The sequence below is a fragment of the Dryobates pubescens genome, chromosome 33 (genome assembly GCF_014839835.1).
Source record: "Dryobates pubescens isolate bDryPub1 chromosome 33, bDryPub1.pri, whole genome shotgun sequence".
Taxonomy (NCBI): domain Eukaryota; kingdom Metazoa; phylum Chordata; class Aves; order Piciformes; family Picidae; genus Dryobates; species Dryobates pubescens.
In genome coordinates this window covers 5,620,602-5,638,792 of record NC_071644.1, presented here as the reverse complement: position 1 = coordinate 5,638,792, position 18,191 = coordinate 5,620,602, and the positions used below count along the sequence as shown (strand labels likewise).

Here is an 18,191-nt window from a genome sequence, read left to right as displayed (position 1 = left end):
GGAACCAGCCCGCCCTCACCCCGAGACCGTGCCGCTGTTGACCCGGCCGGTCCGGAGCTGTGTATCAGAGGCTGCCGCTCCCCACCTCGCAGCCCAGCGCCGCTCCCAGCCGCCGGCTGTACCCCCAGGCCCCGCCGCTTCCTCCGCGCCCCCCGGCCCCGCCCCGCTTCCCGCCTCCTTCCCGGCCCGGCGGGCGGCCCGCAGCGGGGCGGGGAGCGGGCCCGGGCGGAGCGGGGCCGCGCCCCGGGCCAGGCCGGGGGCGGAGCGGGGCCGCCGCCGGGCGCTATTTGGGCCATGTGACGGCCGGGCCGCGACCCGCTTGCCGCGCCTGGCGCCGGGAGGAGCCGGGGTGCTGCGGCTCCAGCCTCCCCGCCGCGGCGGGGAAGAGGCGGGCGCTGCCCTCTGCGCGCTCAGCACCACGGCCCCGGGAGCAGCCTCCGGCGGGGCCCGGCCCGGCCGCTGCCATGGTCCGGCCGCCAGCCTGGGAACGGTAGGAGCCCGTGGCGGGCGCTGGGCGAGGCGGGTTGGCGGATGCTCGAGGGTGCCCGCAGATGCCCGCGGGCCTGGGCGGCTCTAGGGTGGCCCTGTGGTGGTCTTTCCCCGGGGTGGCGGTGACAGGCCCGGCTCCCCGCCTCGGGCTGCAGCGGCCTCTGGCTCCCTCCATTCCCAGGGGCGCGGAGCGGAGATCCCCTTTCCTTTGCTCCTCTCCTGTTCTTTCAGCTGAGAGAGATTGCCCGCGATTGCCGCCAGGTTAAATCGCGATAGAGGCAGGGCTGGGGTGAGAACGCCGGTGCTGAGCCGCCCGGGCAGCGCCAAGGCACTCGCAGACCCCCGGCGGCTCGGGCACCGGCTCGCCGTGGCTGTGGCCCCATCCCTGGGGAGCACTGGTGTCGGCGTCGGGGCCCGGAGCAGCGGGGCTCCTGGGGCTGGGAGCGGGATGCGGTGAGGGATGGGTGTCTGCTAAGGACTGTCTGGGGTGGTTGTGTGTGGCTTTGAGAAGCTAGCGCTGATCATGGTCTGTGCAGGGAGCTTCAGCCGGGTAAGAAAGGAGGGTTGGTTGGTCACTGTCTGTGTTTACCGTGGTGGTCTCTGGAGCACACCTTGCAAAGCCTCATTAATGTGTCTGGTTTTGTCCTATGCTACTGCAATAGGAGCTTACATAATCCCGTATCTGAAGTACCTTAATTGTGGTTGTGGGAAGAGATGACATTTGCTGTAGGTCTGTGCTGAACTATGTAATTTGTGCTCCTTATACCTGCTGGAGCAGTGGGTGGTCAGTGTGGCTGCTGGTAGCCATGCCTGGTGAGAAGCCCACGAGTTGTCTGAGCCATTGCTCCAGATGAGGAAGTTTGCAAGATGGTTAAAAAAATGGAGTTGCCCCCTTGGAGAAAGACCAGCTCTCTTCTTCCGTATGGCAATGCAGGATGAATTTATGAATCTTTTATTCTAGAAGTAGTCTTCACGTTTCCCACCCTGCTAATGTCTGATCTCCACCGTTGCCAAGCACAGTGCTGTAGGCAGCTGTCTTCCTGGGTGCAAGCTGACTGCTAAGTTACTGGGACCAAACTATGTGGAGCTCCCAGTGGGTTGTAATAAAAGACCTGGCTGAGGAGGGATGGTGTCAAAGTGGCTCTTGCAGCTGATGAGGAAGTTCATTTCTGTGGTGAGTGGATAAGAGAACTGCTGGGAATATGATGGAGTCGTGCTGCTGTTTACAAAGTGAATGGCGATGCTGAGAAGCACTCCAGTGGCTCTGGAGGAGTGTCTGCCCTGACCAACCAGTGGCTACTGTGCCGGTCTCCTCCCTGCTCTGTCACTGTGCCTGGCCACTGGCCCTGGGATGGCTCTCTGTGTTTGTGATGATGGACACATAAAGCAGTAATTTATTCTTCTCCTCCCTTGAAGGCAAGGGATGAACTTCAGCAGTGTATTTCTCTAGGGGGGATCATATTGTTGCAGAACATCAACAGCAGGCTTTTGCAGCCTCTCCCCTATATTTAGAGGTTACTGAAGTGCACTGTACTGTGGTTGGAGTCTGTTTGTAAACTCATCTTAGATACTCCTGAGATGCGGGTTTGTGTTCCAGGAACTGGCTAGCTGATACGTCCTGCAGTTGTGTGGAGTCAGCTCACTGCTGCTAGATCCTGGATGTGGAAAATGTTCTCTGCTTCATGCTCTGCTGTCTCTTTCCCCTGGCCCCTTACATTTCCTTTTCTCAGGAACACTAAAAGCAGTCTGCAAGGGCTACTTGTCTTGTCAACTCAGACTTGTGAGAGCTAATTAAGAATTCATTAAGTTACTGGAATTAAAAATTTGTAGCTAGTGAGCCTGTCAGGACAGTGTGTGTGCCAGGCTTTGTGAATGAGAGTAGACCGTGCTGACAGTTTGTCTTTGCAGTCACAATGTAGTTTTTGAAGGATATAAGATGCAGAAGGGATGAATGCAGTGGAATTTGCATCTCCTAGGCTGGCTCTAAAGGACAATTGCTGGTTGTTTTTATAGTTTAGGGCTGTAATATACATGCACCGACTGAGTCTGGAGCTGTTGAGGGCTTGTGTTGACAAGGGGAGCGAGGGTTATCTGGTGTTGGCAGGGAGCATCAATGAGATGACCTCAGCTGGTCTGCGCTTATCTTCATGTCCTGTGGAAGGAGATTTGGAGGTGTATAAACCAGTAAAGTAATGTAGCACTCTAGCAGTGGAGAAACAGTTTCCTGCATGGATAACAGTAACAAGCTCTGTTTTGGTGCGAGTTTCCCTAATCTGGCCTGGGCCAAAGGCTGATGTGTGTGGCTGGCTGTGAGACTGCTGCCCTGCTCCTCTGCCTGCAGGCATTGATGTGAATTAGAAAGTGAATTTGCTGGTAAAATATACAAGGTAGGTGCTAGCTGCTTCCAGACAAAGCTGTGTAATGCCTGCAGAATAAAAGTGAGTAAGTGTCTGAGAACCAAGGCTACCAAACTGCAGTCACTGGAGCGCTCTGCTGGTGGTCATTGTGGAAGGGGTTGATGTCAAGGTGTTGACTCATTTCCAGTTTCTACACTGAGCCACAAAATGTGTCTCTCTGCTGCCTGTGAGTAACTGCTAGAGCTGTCACTGTTTCAGTAAATAATTGCTGGAGGAGGGGGAGGATGAGTGCAGTTGCCCTTAGCAAAGATGGGTTATGTGCTGCATGTTTCCCCAGGGACTACTAAAGCAGTGTCACCTCTTCAAAAGAAGCAAGGAAAGGATGCTCATAGAATCATAATGCTTTGCATTGGGAGGTCACCTAGTCCAATCCTCTTGCGGTGAGCAGGGATGTGTTCAACTAGATCAGCTCCATCCAACCTGATCTGGAATGTTGAGCTGAAAATGAGTTAAACCTTATCTGCCCACCCAAGGGGCTGCCTGGGTACTGCAGGCTGCCTTTGCAGAGGTCTCTGCTTTGGAAATGAGGGGGTTCTGGGATGAGCAGATGCAAGTGCTGGCCACTGAGATGGGTGCTTGGTGCCTCTCATGACTGCTGGGAGCAGTTCCTTTTGTCCTATGTTGTCATGCTTGAGATTGGGCTTAAGGTCCAGAGCTTTCCAGACCAGCTGGTGCTCGTGGCAGTCTGACAGGAGTGCGTGTCCCAGGCAGTGTGGTTTAGAGGGATAAGTGTAGGGACAGAAGCCAGGGACATCTGTAGGCTAATCTTTTCTATATATCTGACCTGATGTATGCCCTTGCTCCAGTTACTCAACACATTGCTTTAGAATTTTTGAACAGGGAGAACATAAAGCTAACACTCTTCTTGCCTGATCACCAGGGATGGATATGAATAGCAGGCTTTATTTAATGGGTTCTGCCCTGTGGCCCTTCAAAAGAGTGGAACTAGAAAAGATTTGTCATGCAGGGATTTCTGGCAGTGGGGTGGGAAATGTCTCTTCTGCCCACAGTGTGGAAGTGCCACAGCTAGGAGTGGGGGACAGCATGTCATCCATTCCTACCATATGAATGAAACACTAGGCTGTCTTGTTATCCTCCCTTCTGGCTGTGTAGTTTAAGCAGCATTGACCTTCAGCTTCAAAGATGTTTGGATTAACATCTTCTGATCTTAAGAGTGAAACAGCCACCTGCCTGTGCCTTATCTTCTTTAACCCTCAGGACTCTCGTCCACTGACATTTCCTTGTCTTATGGTTCTGCTGGCTGGTTTCATCTTCCAGAACATGGGAAGCTACTATTGCTTGTAACATGCAATTTTTTCCCTGGGACAAGAAAACTTTTTACTTAAAAATCCAAACAAGAACCAGCACCTGCTTGATTTCAAAGTGAGAGCAACAGCTTTTGACTGGAGAGCTCTGGGACAGAAGGTGATCATGTCTGAATGGAGTTACCAAACATGGACTTATTCTTTTAGCCTGGGAGGGGAATTTGATGAAGCTTGTAAGTCAGAGCAGCTGTGTAGATGTTAGTTTCAAACTGCTTTCTTTGGATAGCTGCTATGTTATCAAGTCAGGAATCTGTCCTGAGGAGATCCCAGATGGGGCCTTGACACCATAAATGTACAAAGGCACTCAGTTGCACAAAAACTGCAGAAACGACTTAGTTCTAAAGAACGTGAGCCACAGATGGTAAACAGCCAAGAAAAGCAAGCAAGGGGTAAGGCCAAGCTGTTCCCTACATGAGAAGGCTACATTGGCCTCAGATGTTTAGAAATTCTTTGTTTAAACTGTTAAGAACTTCTGGTTCCAGTGGCCTTTTGCAAGTTAAACTCTGCATTAAGTAGAGATGTGACAAATGTCTGGTTTCTGACTGCAGTGTTTGGAGGCTTGAAGGAAGTCCTGGAGTTGAACCAAGTGTAGTTCTTCCCTAGATAGCCTAATTCATGGTCATATGGTACTTCAGGATCCCTGGGTCTGTAGTGGTGCAGCCTAGTGAGCTGTGCTGCAAGGGAGGCAGCACAGCGAGGAGAGAACAGTGCTCTTGAGGTACTTCAAACAGTCTGCGGTCCATGCTCTTGGAGGAACTGAGACTCATTGCATGTGAAATGGTTGGGGTTGGTGCTGAGTTGTCAGCAGTTCTACGTGGGGCCTCTCTCCCTATGCTATTTGAAGGCTAAGCTGCTTGTGTTATTGAACTTGGACAGTGAGGGAGAGATTGTTTTGTTCCATGCTAATCTCAGGGCACCAGTGCATCTGGGACTTCAAGTGGTGTCCATGGAAAGAAATACCTAAAACTTTGTGGGCCATTTGGTAAGGGGTAAGCTGAGCTGGGAGAGTTAATGCTTATATCCTAGTTCCTATGAATTGTTGAACAGCTGCAGAAGAAACCTGTTGATGCCTCTGCTGAGGAGAGGTTTGGGGCTTGTGGAGTCACCATCCCTGGAGGTGCTCAAGAGGGGATTGGACGTGGCGCTTGGTGCCATGGTTTAGTCATGAGGTCTGTGGTGACAGGTTGGACTTGATGATCTTTGAGGTCTCTTCCAACCTTGGTGATTCTGTGTGAACCTGGAAAGTACCTGGCTTGACTTTTATGAGTAGGAAAATGAGTTGCTTGGACTTCATGTTCTGGCATTGTATGATAGGCAGGAGCTGCTGCAGGCTGTGCTGTGCCCTGACCCTCAGCTTGCTGTCAAGGTTCTGCACTGCTGGCTTGAACACTTGACTTCTTTGCCTGATGTCCCACACAGTTTCAACTACTAATGTTCTGGGGTTTTCCATGTGGCGTGTTGTGCGCTTCCAGCTGGAATGAAATGGAGCTGGGGGTGGGAGTGAATCAGTCTTTTTTGTGAGCCAGGGCATTGTTTTCTCCCTGCTACCTCACAGGGTTTGTGGAGTGCTGTGTGTCCCTCTTGCAGTAAGGATCAGGCAGACAGTTATCAGTGGTTTCAGCCTCAGACCTGACTCTGGCATGGATTCAGGCACATGCATCTCTTAGATCTTGCTTAGCTTGCAGCCTAAGAGGAAAAGGGCAGAAGAGCTGCACACATGGCAGCAATTCCAGCAGGATATTGCTGTGAGGTTAGGTATGTGGCACATGGTCTTGCCAATGTACAGCTGCTGTGTAGGAGTTAAGAAGGGGCTGTGAAGTGGCTGTGGGCTTGGGTAATGGTGAAAACACAGGGAGTGAGGCAGACCAGCATGGTGATGTCCTACTGGTGTTCCAGGTCATGGGTTTGATTTGCTGTATGTTGGGATGGGAAGAAGAAAAAGGGCAAATTGTGGAGCTTATGTTTATTGAAGAGTCCATTTCAGTATCTGAGGCCATCCTGGAATTCAGATACTGTAGTTTTGTTCTTGAGATGACCTACTCAAGGACCAACAAGCTGCTAAATACTTGAACTTTCTTATCTTGGTGTTTGCAAGATGCAGCTTTTAAAGGAACTGAGAGCTTTTCTGGAGGGAAATCATTCCTGTTTTATTGAGGTGCTGGTGCTCCTGATGTACTTTTCTTTGGGTATGAGGCATGCCAAGTGGCTGCAAGATGTTGATTTCCAGAGGGATTCTTAAAGGGGCAGGTCATATGTGCCCGCACAGGCCCAAATCTGTACTTTTGGCATGAATAACATTAAATCCTGAGGCTTTATCTGAGTAATCAGATAAAAGCCTGGTGTGTGGACACTGAACTGGATTTGCAAGAGGCACAGCTTTGTGTGTCAACACTCTAAGTGGGAGGGGACACCTGGAAGGAGCCATTACCCACATCTGCAGATTGTGCAACTGCCCCCTGCCTTGCTCCATAGCCAGAGCAGTGCATGGTTCTACGAGGGGGAAGTGGCTGAGTGCTGTGTCACTGCAGGGTGGCAGATCTGTCCAGAGGTACTTGCAGGAATGCTTGGTGGTATTTTTTTCTCTAAGGACTTGTGCAGTACACATTTCGGTTGTGACTCAACCAAAGGGCAGTGAAGTTGGTGAAGGGTCTGGAGAACAAGTCTTATGAGGAGTGGCTGAAGGAACTGGGGTTATTTAGTCTGGAGAAAAGGAGGCTGAGACAATTCCCTGAAAGGAGGTTGGAGTGTGATGGGGGTTGGTCTCTTCTCCCAGGTAACTAGTGATAGGATGAGAGAAAATGGCCTCAAGCGGCACCAGGGGAGGTTTAGGCTGGATATTAGGAACAATTTGCTTCCTGTAAGAGTGAATAGGCTGCCAGGGAGGTTGTGGAGACACTGTCCCTGGAGGTGTTCAAAAACCATGTAGAGATGGCACTGTGGAACATGGTCTAGTGGCCATGATGGTGCTGGGTTGATGGTTGGACTTGATGATCCTAGAGGTCTTTTCCAACTTTAATGATTCGTTTTCCTTTGTAGGGTATGATGGGAAGTGCATGCTGGTGTTCCCTTCCCAGCCACCCACCTTCCAGGTAGAAGAGCTCACCTTGCTGTTGTGGGCACAGCCATGTGGCAGCACATGAGCAGTCAGGGTAAACAGCTTCCACTGACTGCACAGAAGGCAAGCATGTCTAAGACACCCACAGAACAAGCTCGTTGTGGAAATCATGCCTGACCCAAGGTTGTGGTGCTGAATAGGTGTCACATGGAAGTCCTGTCCTTAGTGGACAGAGCAGATGGCCCAGCAGGTGGCAGGCTGGCAGCAGTGAAGGAGTTGGCTTCCCAGGTCACTGAGTGTAGCCCTTTTTGTTTGCAAGTCTGATGGAAAAGCTGTGCAGCCCAGTTAGGAGGTGGCTAGGTGCATCTACCCAGGGTGCAGAGCTCTGTAGCCAGCTCTTTCAAATCCTTGCATGTATCACCGAGGCATTAGGATGACTTCAGCTCTTACTTGCATTGGCTATTAGAAGTATCTGTGTAATGAACTGACTGGAAAGAAAACTGCAAGGTAAGGTTTTCATTTGTGGTGTGAGGTTTTTAGGGGAGGATGTTGGATGTGGTGGCTTTGTTTGATATCCCAGTCATTAGATATTTTAGACTGTTTACTTCTCTTCCATGTTTAGGAGGTTGTAGTGCACTGAGCGGTGGGTGGCAGTGGCCTTCTCATTACTTTCAAATTGCTGGTTGTGCTCAGCAAATCTTGGCAAAGCCATCCAGCCTCCTCAAAGGAGGGTTAAGGACTTCAGCAGCTGAGAAACAGGGGAGCATACTTGGGTTGAGACTGAGCAGCCTTAAAAGAGCCAGAAGCTTAGATACTGAAGGGAGCAGCTAACATAACTCTGCTTATCTCTGTATTTCTTGCTTGCTGAGCTCTGAAAAAGCAATGCAGCTTGAGTGCATCTTTAAGGACAGATCTTTTGACTGTTGCTACAAGGTTTCATCCTATTTCTCAAGTTCTATAAATGTGTTTCAAACTTGGTTTCCTAATTGGAAACTTTCCATTGATGTCATGGGAGCTTTCTGTAGCCCACATCAAATAGCTGGGTTCACCAGGAATTAAGTGACTGTACAAATGTTGATGTTAAACACTTCTTTAGAAGGCATGTTGACTTATGAGGACCTATGATGACTGTGGTATGTTGGGAGGATAGGTTGACTGTATAGCTTTTGTCTTGCCTTTGAACTGTGAAAGTACTGGCAGCTGTTTAATGCCTAGATAAGAAAACTCAGGCTTGCTTACAGCTAAATGAACTTGTTCCATCGCTGGCTGTAGTGCTGTTTCTTGTCTCTCACGTTGGAGAGGTTTTTGAATGGGTGATTTCAATGGAGAAGACTCAGAAGGTGGTGTCTGGAATAGTCACAGCAGCAAGCTGTTGGCTTAATTACAGGTACAGGAATTTTGTTGTTTTAGAGAGGAAACCCACAGTTTAGTCTGCTGAGAAGCCCTAGGGAGGGAAGGAAGAGATGATGAACGTGCATGTTCTTCACCTCTGCTTATTCAGGCTTCTGTGGTAGTCAGGCGTTCAGGAGATGAAAAACCATCTTGGCATCTTCATTCACCCCCAAACAGACCTCAGACACTGAGCAGTGGCCATTCCTTTTCTTTCCTGCAGAAGATTGTACTTCTAATGTAAAGAAAATATCTTTTTGAAGCTGCTTGGGGTGTGACATGTGGCTGTACACTCTGTGCAAGACCAGGCTGTTGGGGAGTCAAAGGCGCAGAGGTAAGTCTTGTGTGGAGCTGCAAGCTGTGTTCAGTTACTTGGCTTTTGAGAGGGCAAAATATCTTTGACACCTTACTGTTTGAACCCAAGTTACAAGGAGAGCAAGACTCTAAGGTATGACTTTGATATCTGCAATTAAGCATAATTGGTAGGCAGAATCTTTCCATGCAAAGAAAGCTTCAACACTTTTTCAGTGCTCTCTCCAGCAGTTACAGTACTGGACTGCTGTCAGACTCGACTGCCTGGAAAGCCAAAAGTGTCCTACCCAAACTGGCACCAGGCCTCCAACTAGACCCTGCACTGTTGATCACAACCCACTGTGCTCTGTTGTTCAGCCAGTTCTCAACCCACCTCACTATGCATTCATCTAACCCACACTCCCTAAGCTTACCTATGGGCATGTTGTGGGAGCTAGTGCCAGAAGCCTTGCTGAAGTTGAGGTAGACAGCAGCCACTGCTCTCCCTGCATCTGCCCGGCTGGTCACACCATATGTTCCCTCTGCATGGTTGAGAGCATGCTTAGCTCCTAACCAGCTGTTCTAGCTGCATGTGCTGAAGCAACCCATGTCAACTGTTACTTCAAACTCGCTTTTCCCCCCACTCTGCTGGACCTAATCATACAGATTTACTTCATTGCTCCAACTAAACAACTGAGGTGCAGCTGAATGCTGGCACACAGCAGGTGGTGAGTCAAGTACCTAAAATGTCTCCTGCTTTACAGAGCTTAAACTGATAAAGCTGTGCTTTAGGAATGTGTTTCTGAGTGTGTCCTACCAAGACTAAGGGACAAATTCCACTTCTTGCCACTTGAACCAGCTGCTCTGGACACTGACTGGTAGTGAAGCAAGTGAACAGTGCTGTAGGTGCATGTCCTAGTCAGGCTTTTTGGCAAAAACATTTCTTCTATTACCACAATTTGTTATTTCCAGGAAAAAGTTGCTCTTGCTCTTGGTGGCTCTCTGGCCACCTCACAGAGCAGATGTCCTCTGAAGCAATGTGTGTATCCCTGCAGCCACACTCTGTATGGTGTGCTTTAATCCATTGCACTTGGGCATGCTCTGCCTGCTCTGATTTGTCTTGTACTTGTGTAGGGATAGGACTTTGTGCAGCCAGGCTGGAAAGGCTTTCTAAAATTGTGCTGTGTTATGTGAGGCCTTGTGCTGAATGATGTAAGAAGCCAGCTGAAGCTTTTGGTCACACTGCCTATCTCACCCAACCATAGCAACTTCCAAGGACTCCTTCAGGTAATGGTGAAAGCAAAACATTGCATCATGCTGAGACAGTGCCCAGCTGTAGGCTTCACTGAGATGTGCAATGTCTCTCTTCCTAATTATGGTATGTCCCAGGCCAATTACATTTAAACACAGAGTCCAACCATGTCGTTAAACTTTTTTTGGCTAATGACAAGTCAGAAATCTAGTGAGGCATCATCCCAGCATGCTGTGCTTTGGGGAGTTGCTGTGTGTGTTCCAGTAAAGCTGGCAGTGTGAGTTGTCTCTTGTGTAATCCGTCTGCCAGGAATATCCTCTTAGTTCAGCACTTCATTGGAAGCTGCTGTGAGGTGGCTGGTTGCTGGTGTGTATTCCTGGCTGTGGAGGGCTTACCTTCCTAAGCATGCTGCTGGAGTGGTTTGCTGAATGTTGACAAATGTCTTGGCCCTAGTCTGTTGCATGTTTATCTTGCTCTTTCTTTGGGTCTTTGCTCATATAATCAATGTTTGAGTTACATAGCTCCTGGCAGCTGCCTCACAGAGCCCAGGCAAACATCTTTCTAGAGACTGGCCATGGCTTGGGTCAGGCAGAGTGCACTGTTGGCTTCTCTCCACTTGGTAGTTAGGTAGAAGCAGCTTTCCATATGAACTGTAGAAGCCGCCATCTCTTGCCCTAATGTGTGAAGTGCTGGTGTGCCCACTCAGAGCAGAGCACAGCAGATACACTTCTGGGACAAACTTCAGTGCTTCTCTTGCTGTTACAGGACTGGAGCATGTCTAAAAAACCTGGGTTATGTAACCACCTCATGATGATCCTGACTTGACTTTCTGCAAAGAACAGCCTGTCCTAGGCAGGCAAGAAATGCCACTGCTTTTTTCCTTTCTCTGCTGGCTGGATCACAAGCCATTTATGCCCAAACACTCTGGAGGTGTTCTGCCATGCAGTGACTGTTTCTTCTTTGCTGAGGAACATCCCTAGGAAACTGCTTTCCTTCTGGAGACTTGGAAGAGAAGAGAGTTTTGGAAGCTGAAGGGGGGATGTTGCAGACTTGAGCAAGCCAAGGTGCTTGATTACAGTGGGACAGCAAGTTTGGATTTGTCTGGGCTCTTCACCTCTATTGACTGTTGCAGCAATTGGAGAAGAGAAATTGCATCTTCCGGCTATGCTGTTGGATTTGGAAAGGGTTTTTCCACAGCTTTTGTTATGTTTTAAGGGTTGTTGTTGTTCCCAGATCAAACTTGAATAGAAATCATAAGGCTGCTGCCAGCTTTCTGTCACAGACACCTTTTATCTTGCATTCATCTCTTGCAAGCAGATGCTGCTTTCATTTCTTTTGCCTTTTTTTTTCCTACAAGACTGAAATTAACAGCCCTTTGATGCAGGGGAAGAAGCTGTATTTCAAAGCAAAGTACCTAGTTAACTTCAATAATAAAACTCTTGTTGTCGTCTTGAAGGTAATTCACGGCCCTTTGAAACCCATCTGAGGGTCAGAAGCTCCTGAACCCTCTTAGCTCTGATTTAACATGCAGATCCCTCCTTGCCTGGGAACATCAGTGACAGCTCTTTTTGGATGAGAGCCATAGATGAAGCTGAGCTTCTGGAGGTGGGGCTGCACATGGGTAAGAGGGTGGCAGACGTGGCTGCTGCTGCTGCACAGTGTTTCTGCAGATTGCTTCCGTTCCAGCTGCTGAGATGCAGAGTGTGGGTGATGCTGTCACAGGAGTGCCAACCACATTGCTCAAGGTGCTGCACAGCAGGGGGAAGGGGCTGAGGAGAACACAGGTCTTGGGACACTTCATTGTGGGAGTGAAGCAGTCTGTGTCCTCTAGACAGTGTTGTTTTTCCCAGCCCTCCCTAGCCTTCCTGCCTTCAAAGATTTGTACTGAGCATGAGGTTTGTATGAACATCCAGCTTCTGGCTTTCATCTTTGCTACTTAAAAAGATAAGCTCTGTTCCTGCAAGGTGTGATACTTCCTCAGGGGTGATGTGGCTGAGCTGTGTGCTTCAGGAGGGTTGTTTCCAAGGGGGATGCTGAAGCTTGCTTGCCTTTATAGGGAGGGAACTGTGGATAAGGCTGAGCCACAGCTTAGCATCTGTAGCAGATCTTTGGGGAAGGAAGAATTCCTAAACTTAGTCCGAGGTTGGCTTGGCCAGTGGTCAGGACACAGAAATAAAAATGTTGCTGTCACCATTTAGCATGTTACAAGAACTACCTGATGCAGCAGAGGCACTTGTGATGTGCAGGTTATGTGTCCAAGATCTCATTTGAGAGTAGGGGCTAGGGGAAATGATAGATTCATTTTTTTTGCTTAGAATAGAGGAATAAGAGATTTTTTTTTCTTCTAGAAAATGGGCAAACCCAGATCCTTCTGGAGACAAGTTGCAAAAGGCATTTTTTTTCAAGTGGCAATGTTTTCTCTTACATGCCTGGTCCTACTAAAACTACCAGACTTGGTGAAGGAGGCCACAGAAGGCTTTATGGTAGATAGGTGGGTGCTGAAAGCTCTGAAGAATCTGACAGGCTTTCAGATGAGGAAGCCTAAACTTGATTTCAAGAACCTGGCATGATTTTTGTGATGAGCTCCTGGTCTGGATGCATGTGCATCTTCTGAAAAGAGGCTTTTGCTAAGTGAACAGAAGGATTTCCTAAACAGCATTTAAAAAAAACAATCACTTCCTCAGTGACTCAACTGTCTCCTCTTGTGAGGTTTTTTGTCTTCAGTGGTGACAGCCTCAGTCTCCACAGACCTCAGGACAGGAAAGACCTGGAGCTATAGTTTAGGCTGTGAGAGATCTACTGAGTCTTTATACGTGAGGATGTTAACTTCAGTCTTCTTTATCAACGTTTAACAAGCCTGGGATGAGGAGATCTGGGCAAACATTGTGGAGGAATGCTGAGTTTTTCCATGTGGCAAGGTAAGACAGATCTGTGAACTAAATCTGTTTATATTGCTCGAGTAATTCACTGTCCAGTGAGAAGGCACTAGCTAGACCATGAGGCTGGACTACATTTGCTGCTTCAGGATTTATTTGACCTGAGGATTAGCTCTGTGTTCAACCTGAAAGTGGCTGATTAAAAAACTGGAATGCCTTGAGAGAGAAAGATGTATAACCCTAAGGAGAGCTTCTGTCAACATGAGGCTTGTCAAGGGTTGGAACAGGCTGCCCAGATGTTGTACAGACTCTAAGATTTACAAGAACAAACTGGATGAAGCTCTGAGTAACTTAGTCTGGCCCTGTTTTGAGGAGGAGATTGAGCTAAAGACTTCCTGAGGTCTTTTCCAGCCTGAGTTAGGCTACGATCCCGTGAAGTGCTGTGCCTCTGAATCCCTTGTAAACTTGTTGCAATGCTGTGGGCTGGACAGTGAAGCTGCTTCTGTTAGGTGCTTGTCCCTTCTGAAGAATGCAGTGTGAGGATCCTTCAGTTGTGTCTTTCTCAGGGAGCAGTGAGGAACAAAGTTTTAAGACCTTGATCAAGCAGCATTCCTCTGCTTTCTGGATTTACAGGAAGGAGCAGCATCTTGAATTGTCCTTAAAAGGGGTTCTGGATGTGAGGGAATGATTAACAAGGTCAACTACCTGCTCAGGATTGTAGGAAAAGTTCATATTCCTTAGATCCACAGGATGACAGATCTGAATGCAAGCTCTAAGGTCAAAGGTAGCTTTGGAAGATGTTTTTCTTCCCAGCAGTGCTGCCCAAGGCCTTAGCAGCCATGCTGTATCTGCCTTCCAGGCTCATTACATGATGTTCAAGACAAGATAGACACTGAGCTGCAGTGCTTCTAGGCTTGGCCCTTGGATTGACTGTTTGGTGTCCGCTCCTTTCAAGAGGGATGTGACTATCATGGTAGGTCAAAGGAGCACAGTGAACTTCATCTCTTGACCTGCTGGTGACAGAGTGGAAGGAAACGTCCTATAGAGGCTGAGGCTGGTAACAAGGTGTTGCTGGCAGTGTGTTTTGAGCTAGTAGAAGGAAAGAGCTTGGGGAGTAGTTGTCATGCTGGATCCTTCTCTGCCCTTTTCTGCTTAAAGCTGTGTGTAGACTGGGTTATGCTCTAGCACTGGTCATGTGGAGAGTGACACAGCAGCTATGCAGAGGTCCTAAACTGCATTAAATTTGTGGAGTATGGAATGATTTTCTTTGTCTCATGATTTGATTGTTGTAGTGTTTGATCAGGTGGAAAAGACTCAGTCAGGAAACTCATTAGCTCCTGACTGAGGGGCTTTATTATTTCCTTCCTGAGAAATAGCAGCTGGCATGCCCCGTTGGGTGGGAGTCTGCCTGCATCCATCCTCCTGACTCTGGTGGGATTGCTCTGACAGAGGTCAACAGAGTGACTAAAAGCAGACTGTAAAAGGGAGGATGAAAGGGATGAACTTGGAAGCAGAGGATGATTGTTGAATGTGAGGAAAAGAATGCCAAGGGAGTTTCTTAGGATGCAAATGTAAATAAATTGTAAAACAGGAGAAGAAAGAAAAGCTGACTTCTGCTTCCTTAAATGTCAGGGACAAAGCAGCTTTTTGTGAGGAGGAACTGGATGCTGTCCTGCTGGGTACCAAGTGTGCTGGGCCTTGGAATTTGTTCTTCAGTACCAGGCAGTTTGTGGGACATCCTGTGTGGACCTTTTGCCCCAGTTCTCTCCCTGTAATGAGAAGTGTGCAGCACTTTCATTGGCATTCCACTTGTGCAAAAGGCCTTTTCTCCTGCTCTGCATGGCAGGTTGATGATGGTATTGCTGCCCATCTCCATGGGGGAAATGCAGATCCAAGAACATGATATTACTGCATACAGAACCTGTATGGATGTGTTCCTGGGTGATCTACACTAGGTTATCCTTCTCTAGGGTTGGACTAGATGATCCTCAGAGTTCCCTTCCAACCTCTACCATTCTGTGAAGCTTTCCAAGCTGAGTGATGGTGAAGCAGACATGGAACATAGCTTCAGTCCTGCTCCATAAAGACCTGGTTTTGCTGTGACAATGTGAACAGTATTCAGGTTGTGGTGCTGTAAGAATCTAAGACTCTGCTGGAAGGGAACAGAGAGACACTGCTGTGATGTACCAAGGATTATTTGCTTCTAGCACATGGCCCAGATTTCAGCTATGCTTTTTCCATAGTGCTGGTGAGGAGCACCAGGCATTTGCACAACTTCCCCTCTGGCATGGCTATATTTGATGGAGATGCACGTACTGAAGTGTCAGACACAATAAACCTATTTGAGGGCAGCAGGCTGAGTAATCTGGTGCTTGGCAGCTGCTGTGATGTGGGGATTTTTGCTTTACTGTTAGCAGTGCTTGTGACATCTTTAAATGAAAAGAGGAAGGAGGTGGCAGTAGCTGGGCACCTTAATACTAAAACAGCTGAAGCTGCACATGGCTTTCCTGAGAGAAGGAATCCTGCTGCATTCTACATGTCTCCTGGCAGAGTATACTGTGTTTCTATTAGGAGCAGGGATTGGAATCCCCAGTCTGCTGTGTCCCTTAGATTTTTTCAAGCCATCTGTTTGAGAGAACACTACTTCTCAGGGCTGTAATACCCAAATCCATGCTCTAATGCAGTAAGGGCACAGCTCTTGTTCTCATGCAGCGATTAGTACTTGTGTAGTGGTGACTTCATTCAGCTCTTAATGGATCCCTGTTTATGGAGGTGTTGTGCATTGCCTTATTCTGCCCACTGTAAGCAGCACAGCAACTATCCTGGGAAAGAAGCTGGGACAACTGAAGTAGCACTCCAGCAATCAGGATACCATAGTTTTACTCTTAAACCTGTGACAAGCCCAAAGGTGTTGCCTCCCCCATGCCCTTAAACACACAGCATACAAGAAAGGCTTTATAAACACTTTGCTTTCAGGCAAAGGATGGCTAAAACTGGAGGCTGACCTGCTGTGAACTGGGAGAGAATGGTGAGAGATGCAGCTGTACAGGTGTCTTTGCTCTGCCCTGCTGTCTCCTAGGAAGGAGACAGAAGGGGAATTTCAGTAGTGACTGCTGGGAACTTCAACATGGATTTCTTTGAATGCAGCTGCTGCTAGCATTAAACCACAGTGATTCATTAACTGCTTCAAGGGGAAAGCAGTGCTTTGTTACCAAAACCTTTGTCCCAGTGCCTTGTTTTGTTGGCCAATCTTGCAGTCATAGCAAAAAAGTACTTTTGATAGAGGAATGGAATCTCTGGATAGAGGTGGAAATATCAAGCTTCATTCTTTCCATCCACTTCTCCCCTCTTCATCTACTTATCAGAGAAAACTAATGAACCAAGATGAGGGGTGCACAGTGGGTTGTGTGGGTTGCAAATCCTTGGTGGGGAAGTAAGTAGAAGCAGTCAGCTCTTGTGCAAGAGGGTGGCTTGTGGATTATGTGGGCTGCTTTAATGCAAATAGCTCTGAACATAAGCATCTACTATTTAAAATTTTATGGTGGCTTAATTGTGGAGGAAATGCCTTTCTAAATGCAGCCCATCCTGTGGTGTTAGGGCTGCAGTGCTTGAGGGAGGGAGGGAGGGAGAAACATTAGGCAGCTTGGCCAGGTGCTGACTTCAGTTTGCAGACACCAGTGCCGAGCAGTTACTGCTCTGGAGAGTAGTGGCTGTCAACATTATTGCTTCTCTTGTGAGCTGGGGCAAATGTCTGTAGCACAGGACAGTGGAACAACTTGGGGAACAAAGTCACCCTGGATTTGGTTCCCAATTCAGTCTTCAGTGTGATTGCACTAATGCTTGCTTTGGTTGTGTGAGGGAGTGGGACAGCAAGGGCTGAGGGAAGAGAAAATCCTAAGTAACAGATGGTTAGACTGGGGGTTTCATGGCACTGGAATGAGGCCTGACCTGATGATCATCCTCTGGTCCAGCCAATAACTACAGTGAAAGAGCAGACTGGCCTGCTTCCCCTGCTCCTCCCCACTTCCAGATCAGTCTTCAGCAAAAGCTTCTGAGTAGCAAACTAACCTAGACACTGCCTGAAGTACTTCAGGGTGAGCAGCTGAACTACAACACTGATCTGCTCTAGCTTTGCCAGGGCAGGTGCCTCCATTGTACCTTTTCATTTCCCCAACTATAAATTAAACTTTTAAAATCCTTGCTGCTCTGTTGACTTTTTGTGAGGATGGACTGAGCAGAGCCCTAGAAGGCTCTGGGATTTCTTCCTGAGTAGCAATCTAAGCTACAAGGTCTTGAAGATAAGCACATTTTGGACACTTCCATGGTGGCTGCATTAGCACTTGGCTGTCTTGGCAACTTAGCTGTTGCTAAGCTCCTTGGGCAGATAAAATGACAGCCCTATTCTCTGACACAGCTTTATCTAAGGGTACTACAGGATATCTGAACAGAAGCCAGTCTGAATTGTTGTACAAGCAAACTCCATCCCCAGAAAAGGGGGGAGGGGGGTTATACAAGCACTGAAGAAAATACCATGTCTGATGGATCTATCCTGGAAATGGTACCAGGAGCTAAAAAATAGGACTTTGCCCAATATGACCAGTGAGGTGAGAACCTGGTGTGTGGGAAGTGTCTTGTCTGGTCTGGATTTGTTTTCTAAATGAGCATCCACATGCTGAAGCATGCAGAGAACCTGCTGTGCTGGTGGAACATCTCAAAGCTGGGACTGTGAGCTGCCCAAACCAGCTGAGTGCATCAGCTGTAAACAGGTTGCACTCCAGCATGGCTGTGCTGATGATGGTGTGCAAAGCACTTGGAGGGCTAGTGGGCCTGTACACAAGGACATAATTGCAGCAGCTTCATTTTTGGTCCAGGCTCTCTCCAGTAGCTCCATTGCTTTGTGCCCCTGCTGTCACATCTTCCTGTACCTTCTCACAGAAAGAAGGGAATGTGGATCTTTCTGCTCCTGTGCCACTACTTACAGGTGCTGTCTCAGACCTAACCACCAAACCACAGCTGCTTTGCTATTTCCTCCACAAGAATCTATCTGGAGTGCAGATCTATGGCTCAAAGCTCAACTTGACACATCTGATCTTCATC

General features: G+C 48.3%; 1 protein-coding gene across 1 annotated transcript in view; it reads left to right on the top strand.

The window, feature by feature from the left end:
• The first annotated feature begins 235 nt into the window (after positions 1 to 235).
• The window catches only part of SPSB1 (splA/ryanodine receptor domain and SOCS box containing 1), a 32,889-nt gene continuing 14,933 nt past the window's right edge, over positions 236 to 18,191 (top strand). Inside the window, exon 1 of the mRNA XM_054175803.1 lies at positions 236 to 490. The gene's annotated coding sequence lies outside the window, so the exon portion shown is untranslated. The remainder of the gene's footprint in view (positions 491 to 18,191) is intronic.